This window comes from Panulirus ornatus, chromosome 7 (assembly GCF_036320965.1).
Source record: "Panulirus ornatus isolate Po-2019 chromosome 7, ASM3632096v1, whole genome shotgun sequence".
Taxonomy (NCBI): domain Eukaryota; kingdom Metazoa; phylum Arthropoda; class Malacostraca; order Decapoda; family Palinuridae; genus Panulirus; species Panulirus ornatus.
In genome coordinates this window covers 48,607,477-48,627,714 of record NC_092230.1, presented here as the reverse complement: position 1 = coordinate 48,627,714, position 20,238 = coordinate 48,607,477, and the positions used below count along the sequence as shown (strand labels likewise).

The 20,238-nt window shown below is 40.7% G+C and overlaps 1 protein-coding gene across 1 annotated transcript in view; it reads left to right on the top strand.

Moving 5' to 3' along the window:
- The first annotated feature begins 13,850 nt into the window (after positions 1-13,850).
- PIG-L (phosphatidylinositol glycan anchor biosynthesis class L) overlaps positions 13,851-20,238 on the top strand; it is a 36,816-nt gene continuing 30,428 nt past the window's right edge. The window contains exon 1 of the mRNA XM_071663760.1: positions 13,851-14,181. The gene's annotated coding sequence lies outside the window, so the exon portion shown is untranslated. The remainder of the gene's footprint in view (positions 14,182-20,238) is intronic.

Here is a 20,238-nt window from a genome sequence, read left to right as displayed (position 1 = left end):
ATCCACTTTCTAAGCCGTGGACATGTACTTGATTCACAATGCTAAGTCTATACAATATGATACAACCCAACACACACAGGTCAACACAATTTCGTAACAGTATAAACAGGAAAAGTACCATTCTTTATGTAATAGGATATAATTTCATTGCTTCATCATTATTATAATTTACAAAATGATAGCTTGCTTTGGTAAAATATTAGTTAACTTTCAATGTCAGTATGAATAATTGGCAGTGATAAAATAGCAACTAAATTTTAATGTTATTATAACCCCTTGCACAGCTGACTATAACCTGTTGTCTGTATAACCACTCCTGCCACCACTGTCTTTACTTGATGGGATTGGGAGAGTGCTGACGAACTAGAGTTTTGCTTAAGCCCCAACTATAAACTCATTTTTTGTATTAGGCCTTTGAGCCACATGTGGCCCAATTCCCTCAATTTTCAGTGTATGTAAGAAACTATATAAGAGTGACTGTTGAGAAGTGAATGATTTTTTTTTTTTTTTATCTCGGATGGCCATTCCAGCTAGTCGCCTGGGCTGTCCCTCATCATCAAATTAGAGATGAGCTACTAATTTTTTCCAGTATATTCATTTAGAGTAATTCAGATAAGGAAGCTGTAAGGAAATGCTGTTTTATGCTAACAGCAGCTTCTTTGGTTTTATTAGCTGAATTAACCAAATATTTTAGTTATGAGAAGTTTCTCAAAATGATTTCAGGGTCAAATTACTTGAATATTTATGGAAATATGTCAAGAGGTTACAGTGTGCCTGGGTAATTTACAATGGCTTTTAAGTCCTGCATTGATGGAATTCTGTGTGATGTTATAAAGTGTATCTATTAATACTAAGACAATCCAGACAATATTCAAGAAGATGCATACTTATACCATGTACCAACTTGTTTTTTATTCAAAATTCTTTTGTGTCATTCTTTGTAATATCAAAAGCTGTATGTGCTTCACCAGCAGCCAGTGCCCCTGTGTATGTACGGGTCCTATACTAAAGTTTATATAAGGGGTTGCCAGCTGTGGTTAGCTGAACAGCCAAGTTAGTATTGATTCTTCTCGAAGGGGAAATGTGTGGAAGGCATCAGTGTAGGAAATTGTTTCCATTGATCTGAAGTCACTGTGTAGGTATTAGATATGCTATAAATTTCAAGTATATTTATACATATGTTGTAGCTTGAAACTTGCTCATAGTGAAGTACCTGAACCAAGAGACTGCCTTCCATGCCTGTCTCATAAGTATTGTGTGGGTCAGTCTTTATTTCCATGCTAACAGCAATAGAATACATTTGTGCCACTTGATGGAAAAATTGGGTTTTTCACAGAATGTTATGGGCTAAACCTTATTAAAAACAATACCCACATTGTTCAATACTGCACTTGTCATTGAGCTCTTTCAGGAAGAGAACTGAAGTCAGTAACAGTAGGGTTGTATGAGAAATCATGTACTCCTGCTTGTATTGAATGTATCAGTTCTGCAGAATATACTGACAGCACCATAACATAATGTGAAGACCCTCCAAGTCTGGATTGTGGAAGTGCATAAATGTGCTTCTGATGTATGTATGTCAACATAGTGTGAAAGTTTAAAACAGAACTGAAATATAACCCAAACATTTTTATTGTTGTTAATGGGAATAATAATGGTAGTGTGGTTCTGCAGTACAAGATCATTTTTTCCTGTTATAGTACAGTATATGAAGAGGATTACACTTGTGTTCCGTTTGCAAGCTAAACTTTTAATACAGGAAAATTTTTTGTAATGAATTTATGATCTTAATTGTTCTTATATATCAGGTGCAGTTAACTGCAAACAAAATGAAGACCTGTAGTCTTGTCTTGGCATTAATGTATCAGCAGTGCCCACCTGATACTTAGGAAGAAACACTCACAAAGAAATCTGCCTGAGGTATCTAGATAATGGCATTTGCTTTTGTTGAGGTGACTTCAGATGCTGGGTTAAGGTTTTCATATTGCTGTAAGAGGCAGTAGAGAATTTAAGCTAAATGGCTTTTTTTTGCAGGTATTAACAAGACTAGAATTACTTCATTGTTTTATCTATTCTGTAAGTCACAGTAGACGCACTACAAGTGATGATATCTTCTGCATCTGAGGAGTGTTGACTATTGAAAGATCAAGTTAACATAAATCATACAAGCCTCAAGCTTTAAAGAATTTTGAAGCATGTTTCATAAAATGTAAAGTGAATCATGATCATATGATTTGATGCATTATATGTAAATTTTGAATTTCTTGTATGTTCATATTACTGTGATTAAATCATTCACAAATTATAAAGCAGCCCTTCTTTTTATAGATTGTTTTTTTTAACATTTATTGTTTCTTGGGCAGATTTGTATGTGAATGGTGAATATAACCTTAGCCTCGCTGAAATCATTGATTCAGGTTTCCGCATGTGCAGCCCCGGTCGTTCATTACTATGATTGACTGGCTGAATATCATTGTGTAGATTATTTTGATGAAATAAATGTTATTTTCTAAAATGACAACAGTATTTTTATCAAACCTACACTTCAAGTTTTAAACCACAGTAACCTCTAAAATCCAGATTTCAGAATACCATCAACTTAAGAAATATGGAAAAAATTTTCAAGATCTTGTCAAGAGTTATTTATTTTACGCATTTTTAGGGGGGCCTTCCTATTAAGTTTGCAAGTATTGTGACATGCATTTACACAGTATGAGAAAAGTAGAACAAAAAAGTCAAAAACCCAAACACTATCTTCCTCTTGAAAGCATACTTTGTTGCAGGATATCCCCAAGAAAGGAAAATGGTATAGTCCCTACCCACCTGCTCTCTCTTCATCTGCCTCCAGAGTGTTTGAAAACTTACGACTTTCTTAAATGTTTAGAATCCCATTTTTTTTTTTTAGCTCCAAAATGGATTTTGCCGAGCTAGGTCTACTGGTATCCTATGTAGTTCACCTCTGTTCCTCCTCTTTCCTGGGATTTTGTCAAGACTTTTGTGATAAATTTCATGTTGGATAGACTGGTAAGGATCTTTCAGCTAGACTTAAGCAACATTGTGTAAGAACAGGACAAGAATCAAATTCCATGCTTAATCATGTTAGAAATTATGATCATTGTATTGACTGGAGTAATGCTATCTCAGTTATTAACTCTTAACTCTTGTACCATGAGATATATTCTTGGATCTTCTATTATTGAATACACAAAGAATTGTAACATTAATTTTAGTGAAGGTCTATACAAATTAGATAGCTTTATTGTTGATAAGATTTGTAAACAGTTCCCTTTCTTGTCCACATAATAGGTTTATGATAAGCTTGTTGCCAGATTCATACACACCCGACCTACATTTGGGAAGTCACTTGTTTACCAAATGGTGTCCTCGCTATGTTTCTTCGTTGTATATCAGCTGACTGTTATATTTCTTTCTTGGATCTTCCATGATGACGTGATTATTACACAAAAGTGCATCTGTAACTTATTGTGTTTCATTTCCCCTAGCGCTGTCTTGATGAAGCAGGGGATAGCGATGCTGTTTTCCTGTGGGGCGGGGTAGCGACAGGAATGGATGAAGGCAAGAAGGTATGAATATGTACATGTGTATGTATGTAATGTCTGCATATGTGTATGTATATGTTCATATGTATATGTATGAATATGTGCATATGTGGGTGTTTATGTACATATATGTACATATAGCCAGAGGTTGAACCATTATGTGACATTCATTTTTTTTCATTCATTTCAAGCTAAAAGTTTGTTTTCTAAATTGTTTCTTACATTTTTCATATGTATATATATGTGTGTGTGTGTGTGTGTGTGTATGTGCGTATGTGTGTGTATGTGTGTGTGTGTGTATATGTATATATATATATGTATATTATCCCTGGGGATAGGGGTGAAAGAATACTTCCCACGTATTCCTCGCGTGTCGTAGAAAGCGACTAGAGGGGACGGGAGCGGGGGGCCGGAAATCCTCCCCTCCTTGTATTAACTTTCTAAAATGGGAAACAGAAGAAGGAGTCACGCGGGGAGTGATCATCCTCCTCGAAGGCTCAGAGTGGGGTGCCTAAATGTGTGTGGATGTAACCAAGATGTGAAAAAAGGAGAGATAGGTAGTATGTTTGAGGAAAGGAACCTGGATGTTTTGGCTCTGAGTGAAACGAAGCTCAAGGGTAAAGGGGAAGAGTGGTTTGGAAATGTCTGGGGAGTGAAGTCAGGGGTTAGTGAGAGGACAAGAGCAAGGGAAGGAGTAGCAATACTCCTGAAACAGGAGTTGTGGGAGTATGTGATAGAATGTAAGAAAGTAAATTCTCGATTAATATGGGTAAAATTGAAAGTTGATGGAGAGAGGTGGGTGATTATTGGTGCATATGCACCTGGGCATGAGAAGAAAGATCATGAGAGGCAAGTGTTTTGGGAGCAGCTGAATGAGTGTGTTAGCGGTTTTGATGCACGAGACCGGGTTATAGTGATGGGTGATTTGAATGCAAAGGTGAGTAATGTGGCAGTTGAGGGAATAATTGGTATGCATGGGGTGTTCAGTGTTGTAAATGGAAATGGTGAAGAGCTTGTAGATTTATGTGCTGAAAAAGGACTGATGATTGGGAATACCTGGTTTAAAAAGCGAGATATACATAAGTATACTTATGTAAGTAGGAGAGATGGCCAGAGAGCGTTATTGGATTACGTGTTAATTGACAGGCGTGCGAAAGAGAGACTTTTGGATGTTAATGTGCTGAGAGGTGCAACTGGAGGGATGTCTGGTCATTATCTTGTGGAGGCTAAGGTGAAGATTAGTATGGGTTTTCAGAAAAGAGGAGTGAATGTTGGGGTGAAGAAGGTGGTGAGAGTAAGTGAGCTTGGGAAGGAGACCTGTGTGGGGAAGTACCAGGAGAGACTGTGTACAGAATGGAAAAAGGTGAGAACAATGGAAGTAAGGGGAGTGGGGGAGGAATGGGATGTATTTAGGGAATCAGTGATGGATTGCGCAAAAGATGCTTGTGGCATGAGAAGAGTGGGAGGTGGGCTGTTTAGAAAGGGTAGTGAGTGGTGGGATGAAGAAGTAAGAGTATTAGTGAAAGAGAAGAGAGAGGCATTTGGACAATTTTTGCAGGGAAAAAAAGCAATTGAGTGCGAGAAGTATAAAAGAAAGAGACAGGAGGTCAAGAGAAAGGTGCAAGAGGTGAAAAAAAGGGCAAATGAGAGTTGGGGTGAGAGACTATCAGTAAATTTTAGGGAGAATAAAAAGATGTTCTGGAAGGAGGTAAATAGGGTGCGTAAGACAAGGGAGCAAATGGGAACTTCAGTGAAGGGCGTAAATGGGGAGGTGATAACAAGTAGCGGTGATGTGAGAAGGAGATGGAATGAGTATTTTGAAGGTTTGTTGAATGTGTCTGATGACAGAGTGGCAGATATAGGGTGTTTTGGTCGAGGTGGTGTGCAAAGTGAGAGGGTTAGGGAAAATGATTTGGTAAACAGAGAAGAGGTAGTAAAAGCTTTGCGGAAGATGAAAGCCGGCAAGGCAGCAGGTTTGGATGGTATTGCAGTGGAATTTATTAAAAAAGGGGGTGACTGTATTGTTGACTGGTTGGTAAGGTTATTTAATGTATGTATGACTCATGGTGAGGTGCCTGAGGATTGGCGGAATCCGTGCATAGTGCCATTGTACAAAGGCAAAGGGGATAAGAGTGAGTGCTCAAATTACAGAGGTATAAGTTTGTTGAGTATTCCTGGTAAGTTATATGGGAGGGTATTGATTGAGAGGGTGAAGGCATGTACAGAGCATCAGATTGGGGAAGAGCAGTGCGGTTTCAGAAGTGGTAGAGGATGTGTGGATCAGGTGTTTGCTTTGAAGAATGTATGTGAGAAATACTTAGAAAAGCAAATGGATTTGTATGTAGCATTTATGGATCTGGAGAAGGCATATGATAGAGTTGATAGAGATGCTCTGTGGAAGGTATTAAGAATATATGGTGTGGGAGGCAAGTTGTTAGAAGCAGTGAAAAGTTTTTATCGAGGATGTAAGGCATGTGTACGTGTAGGAAGAGAGGAAAGTGATTGGTTCTCAGTGAATGTAGGTTTGCGGCAGGGGTGTGTGATGTCTCCATGGTTGTTTAATTTGTTTATGGATGGGGTTGTTAGGAGGGTAAATGCAAGAGTCCTGGAAAGAGGGGCAAGTATGAAGTCTGTTGGGGGTGAGAGAGCTTGGGAAGTGAGTCAGTTGTTGTTCGCTGATGATACAGCGCTGGTGGCTGATTCATGTGAGAAACTGCAGAAGCTGGTGACTGAGTTTGGTAAAGTGTGTGGAAGAAGAAAGTTAAGAGTAAATGTGAATAAGAGCAAGGTTATTAGGTACAGTAGGGGTGAGGGTCAAGTTAATTGGGAGGTGAGTTTGAATGGAGAAAAACTGGAGGAAGTGAAGTGTTTTAGATATCTGGGAGTGGATCTGTCAGTGGATGGAACCATGGAAGCGGAAGTGGATCATAGGGTGGGGGAGGGGGCGAAAATTTTGGGAGCCTTGAAAAATGCGTGGAAGTCGAGAACATTATCTCGGAAAGCAAAAATGGGTATGTTTGAAGGAATAGTGGTTCCAACAATGTTGTATGGTTGCGAGGCGTGGGCTATGGATAGAGATGTGCACAGGAGGATGGATGTGCTGGAAATGAGATGTTTGAGGAAAATGTGTGGTGTGAGGTGGTTTGATCGAGTAAGTAACGTAAGGGTAAGAGAGATGTGTGGAAATAAAAAGAGCGTGGTTGAGAGAGCAGAAGAGGGTGTTTTGAAATGGTTTGGGCACATGGAGAGAATGAGTGAGGAAAGATTGACCAAGAGGATATATGTGTCGGAGGTGGAGGGAACGAGGAGAAGAGGGAGACCAAATTGGAGGTGGAAAGATGGAGTGAAAAAGATTTTGTGTGATCGGGGCCTGAACATGCAGGAGGGTGAAAGGAGGGCAAGGAATAGAGTGAATTGGAGCAATGTGGTATACAGGGGTTGACGTGCTGTCAGTGGATTGAATCAAGGCATGTGAAGCGTCTGGGGTAAACCATGGAAAGCTGTGTAGGTATGTATATTTGCGTGTGTGGACGTGTGTATGTACATGTGTATGGGGGGGGGGGGGTTGGGCCATTTCTTTCGTCTGTTTCCTTGCGCTACCTCGCAAACGCGGGAGACAGCGACAAAGTATAAAAAAAAAAAATGTGTATATGAGTGGATGGGCCATTCTTCATCTGTTTCCTGGCACTACCTTGCTGACATGAGAAACAGCTATTATGTGTATGATTATATACATATATAATTTTCCAAGAGAAGGAACAGAGAAGGGGGCTAAGTAAAGATATACCCTCTAAGGCTCAGTCCTCTGTTTTAATGCTACCTCGCTAATGTGGGAAATGGTGACTTTGTTTGAAAAAAAGAAAAATACATATATATTTATTTGTTTATTATGTTTATGATAATCGCTGTTTCCTGCATCAGCAAGATAACACCAGGAAACAGAGGAAGAATGGCCCATCCACTCAAGTACACACATATATACATAAATGCATGCATAGTGCCTTTGTACAAAGGCAAAGGGGATAAAGGTGAGTGTTCAAACTACACAGTCATAAGTTTGTTGAGTATTCCTGGACAATCATATGGGCGGCTATTGACTGAGAGGGTGAAGGCATGTACAGAGCATCAGATTGGGGAAGAGCAGTGTGGTTTCAGAAGTGGCAGAGGATGTGTGGATCAGGTGTTTGCTTTGAAGAATGTATGTGAGAAATACTTCAAAAGACAGATGGACTTGTATGTAGCATTTATGGATCTGGAGAAAATTTTAAGAGAATATGGTGTGGGAGGTAAGTTGCTAGAAGCAGTAAAAAGTTTTTACCAAGGGTGTAAGGCATGTGTACAAGTAGGAAGAGAGGAGAGTGACTATTTCCCAGTGAATGTCTGTTTGTGGCAGGGCTGTGTGATGTCCCCATGGTTGTTAAATTTGTTTATGGATGGGGTGGTTAGGGAGGTAAATGCAAGAGGTTTAGAGAAAGGGGCGAGTGTGCAGTCTGTTGTGAATGAAAGGGACTGGGAAGTAAGTCAGTTGTTGTTTGCCAAAGATACAGCTCTAGTGGCTGATTCAGGTGAGAGACTGCAGAGGTTGATGATTGAGTTTAAAAAAGTGTGTGAAAGGAGAAAGTTCAGAGTAAATGTGAATAAGAGTAAGATTATTAGGCTCAGTAGGGTTGTGTGACAAGTGAATTTGGATGTAAGTTTGAATGGAGAAAAATTGGAGGAAGTAAACTGTTTTAGATATCTGGGAGTGGGCTTAGCATTGGTTGGAACTGTGGAAGTGGAAGTGAGTCACAGGGTGGGGGAGGGGGCGAAGGTTTTGGGAGTGATGAAGAATGTCTGGAAGGAAAAAAACAAAGATGGGTATGCTTGAAGGAACAGGATGGGGTGAAAAAGATTTTGAGTGATCGGGGTATGAGCATGCAGGAGGGTGAAAGGCGTGCAAGGAATAGAGTGAATTGGAATGATGTGGTATACCGGGGTCGACGTGCTATCAATGGATTGAACCAGGACATATGAAGCGTCTGGGGTAAACCATGGAAAGTTCTGTGGGGCCTGGATGTGGAAAGGGAGCTGTGGTTTCAGTGCATTATACATGGCGATAGGGGAGAAAGAATACTTCCCATGCATTCCTCACATGTCACAGAAGGTGACTAAAGGGGATGGGAGCGGGGGGGCTGGAAACCCTCCCCTCCTTGTATTTTAACTTTCTAAATGGGGAAACAGAAGAAGGAGTCACGCGGGGAGTGCTAATCCTCCTTGAAGGCTCAGATTGGGGTGTCTAAATGTGTGTGGATGTAACCAAGATGAGAAAAAAGGAGAGATAGGTAGTATGTTTGAAGAAAGGAACCTGGATGTTTTGGCGCTTGAGTGAAACGAAGCTCAAGGGTAAAGGGGAAGAGTGGTTTGGAAATGTCTTGGGAGTAAAGTCAGGGGTTAGTGAGACGACAAGAGCAAGGGAAGGAGTAGCACTACTCCTGAAACAGGAGCTGTGGGAGTATGTGATAAAGTGTAAGAAAGTAAACTCTAGATTGATATGGGTAAAACTGAAAGTGGATGGAGAGAGATCGATGATTATTGGTGCAAATGCACCTAGGCATGAGAAGAAAGATCATGAAAGGCAAGTGTTTTGGGAGCAGCTGAATAAGTGTGTTAGTAGTTTTGATGCACAAGACCGGGTTATAATAATGGGTGATTTGAATGCAAAGGTGAGTGATGTGATGTGGGAATAATTGGTGTACATGGGGTGTTCAGTGTTGTAAATGGAAATGGTGAAGAGCTTGTTGATTTATGTGCTGAAAAAGGACCGGTGATTGGGAATACCTGGTTTAAAAAGAGATATACATAAGTATATGTATGTAAATAGGAGAGATGGCCAGAGAGCAATTTTAGATTACATGTTAATTGATAGGCGTGCAAGAGAGAGACTTTTGGATGTTAATGTGTTGAGAGGGATGTCTGATCATCATCTTGTGGAGGCAAAGGTGAAGATTTGTAGAGGTTTTCAGAAAGAAGAGAGAATGTTGGGGTGAAGAGAGTGGTGAGGTAAGTGAGCTTGGGAAGGAGACTTGTGTGAGGAATTACCAGGAGAGACTGAGTACAGAATGGAATTAGGTGAGAACAAAGGAGGTAAGGGGAGTGAGGGAGGAATGGGATGTATTTAGGAAAGCAGTGATGGTGTGGGAGATGGACAGATTAGAAAAGGTAGTGAGTGGTGGGATGAAGAAGTAAGATTATTAGTGAAAGAGAAGAGAGAGGCATTTGGACGATTTTTGCTGGGAAATAATGCAAATGAGTGGGAGATGTATAAAAGAAAGAGGCAGGAAGTCAAGAGAAAGGTGCAAGAGGTGAAAAAGAGGGCAAATTAAAGTTGAGGTGAGAGAGTATCATTAAATTTTAGGGAGAGTGAAATGATGTTTTGGAAGGAGGTAAATAAAGTGCTAAGACACGGGAACAAATGGGAACATCAGTGAAGGGGGCTAATGGGAGGTGATAACATGTAGTGGTGATGTGAGAAGTAGATGGAGTGAGTATTTTGAAGGTTTGTTGAATGTGTTTGATGATAGAGTGGCAGATAAAGGGAGTTTTGGTCGAGGTGATGTGCAAAGTGAGAGGGTTAGGGAGAATGATTTGGTAAACAAAAGAGGTAGTAAAAGCTTTGCAGAAGATGAAAGCTGGCAAGGCAGTGGGTTTGGATGGTATTGCAGTGGAATTTATTAAAAAAGGGGGTGACTGTATTGTTGACTGGTTGGTAAGGATATTTAATGTATGTATGACTCATGGTGAGGTGCCTGAGGACTGGCGGAATGCTTGCATAGTGCCATTGTACAAAGGCAAAGGGGATAAGAGTGAGTGCTCAAATTACAGAGGTGTAAGTTTGTTGAGTATTCCTGGGAAATTATATGGGAGGGTATTGGTTGAGAGGGTGAAGGCATGTACAGAGCATCAGACTGGGGAAGAGCAGTGTGGTTTCAGAAGTGGTAGAGGATGTGTGGATCAGGTATTTGCTTTGAAGAATGTATGTGAGAAATACTTAGAAAAGCAAATGGATTTGTATGTAGCATTTATGGATCTGGAGAAGGCATATGATAGAACTCATAGAGATGCTCTGTGGAGGTATTAAGAATGTATGGTGTGGGAGGTAAGTTGTTACAAGCAATGAAAAGTTTGTATCAAGGATGTAAAGCATGTGTACATGTAGGAAGAGAGAAAAGTGATTGGTTTGCAGCAGGGGTGCATGATGTCTCCATGGTTGTTTGATTTGTTTATGGATGGGGTTGTTAGGAAGGTGAATGCAAGAGTCTTGGAAAGAGGGGCAAGTATGCAGTCTGTTGTGGATGAAAGAGCTTGGGAAGTGAGTCAGTTGTTGTTCGCTGATGATACAGTGCTGGTGGCTGATTCATGTGAGAAACTGCAGAAGCTGGTGACTGAGTTTGGTAAAGTGTGTGAAAGAATGCTGAGAGTAGAAGTGAATAAGAGCAAGGTTATTAGGTACAGTAGGGTTGAGAGACAAGTCACTTAGGAGGTAAGTTTGAATGGAGAAAAACTGGAGGAAGTGAAGTATTTTAGATATCTGGGAGTGGATCTGGCAGCAGATGGAACCATGGAAGCGGAAGTGAATCATAAGGTGGGGGAGGGGGCAAAAGTTCTGGGAGCATTGAAAAATGTGTAGAAGTTGAGAACATTATCTCGGAAAGCAAAAATTGGTATGTTTGAAGGAATAGTGGTTCCAACAATGTTATATGGTCGCGAAGCGTGGGCTATAGATAGAGTTATGCAGAGGAGGGTGGATGTGTTGGAAATGAGATGTTTGAGGACAATATGTGGTGTGAGGTGGTTTGATCAAGTAAGTAATGAAAGGGTAAGAGAGATGTGTGGTAATGAAAAGAGTGTGGTTGAAAGAACAGAAGAGGGTGTTTTGAAATGGTTTGGTCACATGGAGAGAATGAGTGAGGAAAGATTGACCAAGAGGATATATGTGTCAGAGGTGGAGGGAACGAGGAGAAGTGAGAGACCAAATTGGAGGTGGAGAGATATATATATATTTTTTTTTTTTGCTTTGTCGCTGTCTCCCGCGTTAGCGATGTAGCACAAGGAAAGAGACGAAAGAATGGCCCAACCCGCCCACATACACATGTATATACATACAAGTCCACACACGCAAATATACATACCTATACATCTCAATGTACACATATATATACACACAGACATATACATATATACACATGTACATAATTCATACTGTCTGCCTTTATTTGTTCCCATCACCACCTTGCCACACATGGAATAACAACCCCCTCCCCCCTCATGTGTGCGAGGTAGCTCTAGGAAAAGACACCAAAGGCCCCATTCGTTCACACTCAGTCTCTAGCTGTCATGTAATAATGCACCGAAACCACAGCTCCCTTTCCACATCCAGGCCCCACACAACTTTCCATGGTTTACCCCAGACGCTTCACATGCCCTGGTTCAATCCATTGACAGCACGTCAACCCCGATATACTACATCGTTCCAATTCACTATATTCCTTGCAAGCTTTTCACCCTCCTGCATGTTCAGGCCCCGATCACTCAAAATCTTTTTCACTCCATCTTTCCACCTCCAATTTGGTCTCCCACTTCTCCTCGTTCCCTCCACCTCTGACACATATATCCTCTTCGTCAATCTTTCCTCACTCATTCTCTCCATGTGACCAACCCATTTCAAAACACCCTCTTCTGCTCTCTCAACCACACTCTTTTTATTTCCACACCACTATCTTACCCTTACATTACTTACTCGATCAAACCACCTCACACCACATATTGTCCTCAAACATCTCATTTCCAGCACATCCACCCTCCTGCGCACAACTTTATCCATAGCCCACGCCTCGCAACCATACAACATTGTTGGAACCACTATTCCTTCAAACATACCCATTTTTGCTTTCCGAGATAATGTTCTCGACTTCCAAACATTCTTCAAGGCTCCCAGAATTTTCGCCCCCTCCCCCACCCTATGATTCACTTCCGTTTCCATGGTTCCATCCGCTGCCAGATCCACTCCCAGATATCTAAAACACTTTACTTCCTCCAGTTTTTCTCCATTCAAACTTACCTCCCAATTGACTTGACCCTCAACTCTACTGTACCTAATAACCTTGCTCTTATTCACATTTACTCTTAACTTTCTTCTTTCACACACTTTACCAAACTCAGTCATCAGCTTCTGCAGTTTCTTACATGCCCCTCTTTCCAAAACTCTTGCATTCACCTCCCTAACATCCCCATCCATAAACAAATTAAACAACCATGGAGACATCACACACCCCTGCCGCAAACCTACACTCACTGAGAACCAATCACTTTCCTCTCTTCCTACACGTACACATGCCTTACATCCTCGATAAAAACTTTTCACTGCTTCTAACAACTTGCCTCCCTCACCATATATTCTTAAAACCTTCCACAGAGCATCTCTATCAGCTCTATCATATGCCTTCTCCAGATCCATTCTTTCGACTGTTTCCTTGCGCTACCTCGCTAACGAGGGAGACAGCGACAAAGTATGATATAAATTATATATATATATATATATATATATATATATATATATATATATATATATATATATATATATATATATATGTGTGTGTGTGTGTGTGTGTGAGTGAGTGGATGGGTCGTTCTTCATTTGTTTCCTGCCGCTATCTTGTTGACGCGAGAAACGACGATCAAGTGTAATAAAAGAAATAAAAGTGAAAATTAAAGGAAATAGACTAACTGATGAAGAGTAATTAGAGATGAGCTGATTTATTTTAAAAAGTATATAATGTGAGCATATGTATATATTCAAAAAAAGTTAGCATTCAAAGCATATGCGAATGCTGTTAATGTAGTCATAATACATGGCACACGGTAAAGAATAGCAATGAAAAAGTACAAAAATAGTTAAAAAAAAAAACAATGATTTATAAATGATAAAACGCTGATATTAAAGAACCTACTTATTAGCACTACATAGTTACTAGCAATAACGTAGAAGAATTCAAAGTTAGTTACATTTACATTAACATCCAACTTATTCCATAAAAAGGTTTTGTTTTTAACATTGTTAACAGAAAAAATACTAAAAAAAGAGAAATAAGGGAGATGAGGGGCACAAAAAAGTAAAGAAAAACATAAGTGTAGAGGGACAGTGACAGTGATGATAATCTTGGACAGATAAATGTTCTAAAGATTTTATGATGAAGGTACAGTAGGCTCGTAGCCTCCCAGGGTTACCGTAGGTGCGTATCCCGCTTTGTTTACAACAGTTTTCGTCTGCTCTGCCGTGTGAATCCTGGTCACATCTTCCGCCCACCATCAATATAAGCCGCACATACAAAACAAGAAGATCCTTTGATGATAAAAGCCTTTCCTCTAAGATACCTGAAACATGTAAAGTAACCGGGATCTTTATTAACCTTGTAGACATTACACACGAAGAACAAGAAGAATCAAGGAGACGAAAGGACCTGATTTGTTGAACCGAGGAAGAGGCGAAGCAGAGATGTGTGGGAGACTGTGCATCGTTGAAATCTAACCCTCAAGTTTTCAAATGTTGCTCTAAACACGACAGACAAACCATTACCAGTCAAAGGTTGGTGGCAAACAATGAAGCATAAGAAATATGTTTTTTAATTATAGAGTATTTCAAATGTTGAAATACAACTGTAGCTCATCACTACTATAAGCTTTGGAAATGCAGTAATTCTGTTCTATAATGTGTCAACACAATAAAGGTTTTGGAACATATAATGTTGAGCATTATTTTTCATTGAATGCTACTAGTTAAGACAATAATAGGGAGGGTTCTAAATCAGAGAAAATGTGGAAGTGATAATATTGAAACAGGAAACAAGTTAGATATTGAGAGAACTTGTAGGGGACTATTGCTGTTGTTTCATTTAGAAAATCCCAAGGATTTGAAAGGCTTTTTAAAGTCTACAGTACCTCAGATATATATATGTATTTATTTATTTATTATACTTAACCACTGTCCCCTGCATTAGTGAGGTAGTGCAAGGAAACAGACGAGGAATGGCCTAATCCACCCACATACACATGTATATACATAAATGCCCACACACGCACATATACATACATATATATTTCAACATATACATACATATACATACAGACATATACATATATACACATGTACATATCCATACTTGCTGCCTTCCTCCATTCCTGTCTCTGCCCTGCCAGACATGAATTAGCATCTCCCCTCCAGCAAGGCAGCGCCAGGAACAGACAAAAAAAAAAAGGCCACATTTGTTCACACTCTGTCTCTAGCTGCCATGTGTAATGCTCCAAAACCACAGCCCCCTTTCCACATCTAGGCCCCACAGACCTCTCCATGGTTCACCCCAGACACTTCACATGCCCTGGTTCAATCCATTGACAGTATGTCGACCCCAGTATACCACGTCTTTCCAATTCACTCTGTTGCTTGCATGCCTTTCACCCTCCCGTATGTTCATGCCCCAGTTGCTCATAATCTTTTTCACTCCATCATTCCACCTCCAATTTGGTCTCCCGCTTCTCCTTCCCTCCACCTCTGACTCATATATTTTCTTTGTCAATCTTTCCTCACTCATTCTCTCCATGAGTCCAAACCATTTTAAAATTTATTTATTTATTATCATACTTAATCTCAGTTTTCTACGTCAGCGAGGTAGCGCGAGGAATAGACAAAGAATGGCCCATCCACTCATATGCATATATATGCATAGATGCCCATACAAGCACATATACATATATATACATATCAACATATACATACATACACATACACAGCCATTTACATATATACACATGTACATATTCATACTTGCTTGCCTTTATTCATTTCTTTCACGATCCTGCCACAACAAACTCACATACACATGTATATACATACACGCCCACACATACACTTACCTATACATTTCAACGTATACATACATATACATACACAGACATATACATATATACACATGTACATATTCATACTTGCTGCCTTCATCCATTCCCATCGCCACCCCACCACACATGAAATGGCACCCCCCTCCCAACACACGCGTGAGTTAGCGCTAATAAAAGACAAAAATGGCCACATTTGTTCACACTCACTCTCTATCTGTCATGTGTAATGCACCTAATCACAGCTCCATATCCACATCCAGGCTCCACAAACCTTTCCATTGTTTACCCAACACGCTTCACATGCCTTAGTTCAAAATATACATATAAAATATATATATATATATATATATATATATATATATATATATATATATATATATATATATATATATATATATATCCCTGGGGATAGGGGAGAAAGAATACTTCCCATGTATTCCCTGCGTGTCGTAGAAGGCGACTAAAAGGGGAGGGAGCGGGTGGCTGGAAATCCTCCCCTCTCGTTTTTTTTTTTAATTTTCCAAAAGAAGGAACAGAGAAGGGGGCCAGGTGAGGATATTCCCTCTAAGGCCCAGTCCTCTGTTCTTAACGCTACCTCGCTAATGCGGGAAATGGCGAATAGTATGAAAGAAAGAAAGATATATATATATATATATATATATGTATTTTTTTTTTTTTTGCTTTGTCGCTGTCTCCCGCGTTTGCGAGGTAGCGCAAGGAAACAGACGAAAGAAATGGCCCAACCCACCCCCATACACATGTATATACATACGTCCACACACGCAAATATACATACCTACACAGCTTTCCATGGTTTACCCCAGACGCTTCACATGCCTTGATTCAATCCACTGACAGCACGTCAACCCCGTTATACCACATCGCTCCAATTCACTCTATTCCTTGCCCTCCTTTCACCCTCCTGCATGTTCAGGCCCCGATCACACAAAATCTTTTTCACTCCATCTTTCCACCTCCAATTTGGTCTCCCTCTTCTCCTCGTTCCCTCCACCTCCGACACATATATCCTCTTGGTCAATCTTTCCTCACTCATTCTCTCCATGTGCCCAAACCACTTCAAAACACCCCCTTCTGCTCTCTCAACCACGCTCTTTTTATTTCCACACATCTCTCTTACCCTTACGTTACTCACTCGATCAAACCACCTCACACCACACATTGTCCTCAAACATCTCATTTCCAGCACATCCATCCTCCTGCGCACAACTCTATCCATAGCCCACGCCTCGCAACCATACAACATTGTTGAAACCACTATTCCTTCAAACATACCCATTTTTGCTTTCCGAGATAATGTTCTCGACTTCCACACATTCTTCAAGGCCCCCAGAATTTTCGCCCCCTCCCCCACCCTATGATCCACTTCCGCTTCCATGGTTCCATCCGCTGCCAGATCCACTCCCAGATATCTAAAACACTTCACTTCCTCCAGTTTTTCTCCATTCAAACTCACCTCCCAATTGACTTGACCCTCAACCCTACTGTACCTAATAACCTTGCTCTTATTCACATTTACTCTTAACTTTCTTCTTCCACACACTTTACCAAACTCAGTCACCAGCTTCTGCAGTTTCTCACATGAATCAGCCACCAGCGCTGTATCATCAGCGAACAACAACTGACTCACTTCCCAAGCTCTCTCATCCCCAACAGACTTCATACTTGCCCCTCTTTCCAAAACTCTTGCATTTACCTCCATAACAACCCCATCCATAAACAAATTAAACAACCATGGAGACATCACACACCCCTGCCGCAAACCTACATTCACTGAGAACCAATCACTTTCCTCTCTTCCTACACGTACACATGCCTTACATCCTTGATAAAAACTTTTCACTGCTTCTAACAACTTTCCTCCCACACCATATATTCTTAATACCTTCCACAGAGCATCTCTATCAACTCTATCATATGCCTTCTCCAGATCCATAAATGCTACATACAAATCCATTTGCTTTTCTAAGTATTTCTCACATACATTCTTCAAAGCAAACACCTGATCCACACATCCTCTACCACTTCTGAAACCACACTGCTCTTCCCCAATCTGATGCTCTGTACATGCCTTCACCCTCTCAATCAATACCCTCCCATATAATTTACCAGGAATACTCAACAAACTTATACCTCTGTAATTTGAGCACTCACTCTTATCCCCTTTGCCTTTGTACAATGGCACTATGCACGCATTCCGCCAATCCTCAGGCACCTCACCATGAGTCATACATACATTAAATAGCCTTACCAACCAGTCAACAATACAGTCACCCCCTTTTTTAATAAATTCCACTGCAATACCATCCAAACCTGCCTGCTGCCTTGCCGGCTTTCATCTTCCGCAAAGCTTTCACTACCTCTTCTCTGTTTACCAAATCATATATATATATATATATATATATATATATATATATATATATATGTATGGTTGTTTAATTTGTTTATGGATGGGGTTGTTAGGGAGGTAAATGCAAGAGTCCTGGAAAGAGGGGCAAGTATGAAGTCTGTTGGGGATGAGAGAGCTTGGGAAGTGAGTCAGTTGTTGTTCGCTGATGATACAGCGCTGGTGGCTGATTCATGTGAGAAACTGCAGAAGCTGGTGACTGAGTTTGGTAAAGTGTGTGGAAGAAGAAAGTTAAGAGTAAATGTGAATAAGAGCAAGGTTATTAGGTACAGTAGGGTTGAGGGTCAAGTCAATTGGGAGGTGAGTTTGAATGGAGAAAAACTGGAGGAAGTGAAGTGTTTTAGATATCTGGGAGTGGATCTGTCAGCGGATGGAACCATGGAAGCGGAAGTGGATCATAGGGTGGGGGAGGGGGCGAAAATTTTGGGAGCCTTGAAAAATGTGTGGAAGTCGAGAACATTATCTCGGAAAGCAAAAATGGGTATGTTTGAAGGAATAGTGGTTCCAACAATGTTGTATGGTTGCGAGGCGTGGGCTATGGATAGAGTTGTGCGCAGGAGGATGGATGTGCTGGAAATGAGATGTTTGAGGACAATGTGTGGTGTGAGGTGGTTTGATCGAGTAAGTAACGTAAGGGTAAGAGAGATGTGTGGAAATAAAAAGAGCGTGGTTGAGAGAGCAGAAGAGGGTGTTTTGAAATGGTTTGGGCACATGGAGAGAATGAGTGAGGAAAGATTGACCAAGAAGATATATGTGTCGGAGGTGGAGGGAACGAGGAGAAGAGGGAGGCCAAATTGGAGGTGGAAAGATGGAGTGAAAAAGATTTTGTGTGATCGGGGCCTGAACATGCAGGAGGGTGAAAGGAGGGCAAGAAATAGAGTGAATTGGAGCGATGTGGTATACAGGGGTTGACGTGCTGTCAGTGGATTGAATCAAGGCATGTGAAGCGTCTGGGGTAAACCATGGAAAGCTGTGTAGGTATGTATATTTGCGTGTGTGGACGTGTGTATGTACGTGTGTATGGGGGTTGGGCCATTTCTTTCGTCTGTTTCCTTGCGCTACCTCGCAAACGCGGGAGACAGCGACAAAGTATAAAAAAAAAAAAAAAAAAAAAAAAATGTATATCTCCCTTTTAGAAAGTTAAAATACAAGGAGGGGAGGGTTTCTAGGACCCCGCTCTTGACCCCTTTAGTCACCATCTATGACACGTGAGGAATGCATGGAAAGTATTCTTTCTCCCAGGGAAATTATATGGGAGGGTATTGATAGCAAGGGTGAAGGCATGTACAGAGCATCATATTAGAGAAGAACAGTGTGGTTTCAGAAGTGATAGAGGATGTGTGGATCAGGTTCTTACTTTGAAGAATGTATGTGAGAAATACTTAGAACAAATGGATTTGTATGTGGCATTTATGGATCTGGAGAAGGCATATGATAGAGTTGATAGAGATGCTCTGATTAAGGTATTAAGAGTGTATGGTGTGGTAGGTAAGTTGCTAGAAGCCGTGAAAAGTTTTTATCGAGGATGTAAGGCATGTGTACAGGTAGAAAGAGAGGAAAGTGATTGGTTCCCAGTGAATGTTGGTTTGCGGCAATAGTGCGTAATGTCTCCATGGTTGTTTGATTTGTTTATGGATAGGGTGGTCAGGGAGGTGAATGCAAGAGTTTTGGAGATAGGGGCAAGTATGCAGTCTGTTTTGGATGAGAGGGCTTGGGAAGTGAGTCAGTTGGTTGTTCGCTGATGATACAGCTGGTGGCTGATTCGGGTGAAAAATTGCAGAAGCTGCTGAGTGAGTTTGGTAAAGTGTGCGAAAGAAGAAAGTTGAGAGTAAATGTGAATAAGAGCAAGGTTATTAGGTACAGTAGGGTTGAGGGTCAAGTCAATTGGGAGGTAAGTTTGAATGGAGAAAAACTGGAGGAAGTAAAGTGTTTTAGATATCTGGGAGTGGATCTGGCAGCGGATGGAACCATGGAAGCGGAAGTGAATCATAGGGTGGGGGAGGGGGCGAAAGTTCTGGGAGCCTTGAAGAATGTTTGGAAGTCGAGAACATTATCTCGGAAAGCAAAAATGGGTATGTTTGAAGGAATAGTGGTTCCAACAATGTTGTATGGTTGCGAGGCGTGGGCTATGGGTAGAGTTGTGCGCAGGAGGGTGGATGTACTGGAAATGAGATGTTTGAGGACAATATGTGGTGTGAGGTGGTTTGATCGAGTAAGTAATATAAGAGTAAGAGAGAAGTGTGGAAATAAAAAGAGTGTTGTTGAGAGAGCAGAAGAGGGTGTTTTGAAATGGTTTGGTCACATGGAGAGAATGAGTGAGGA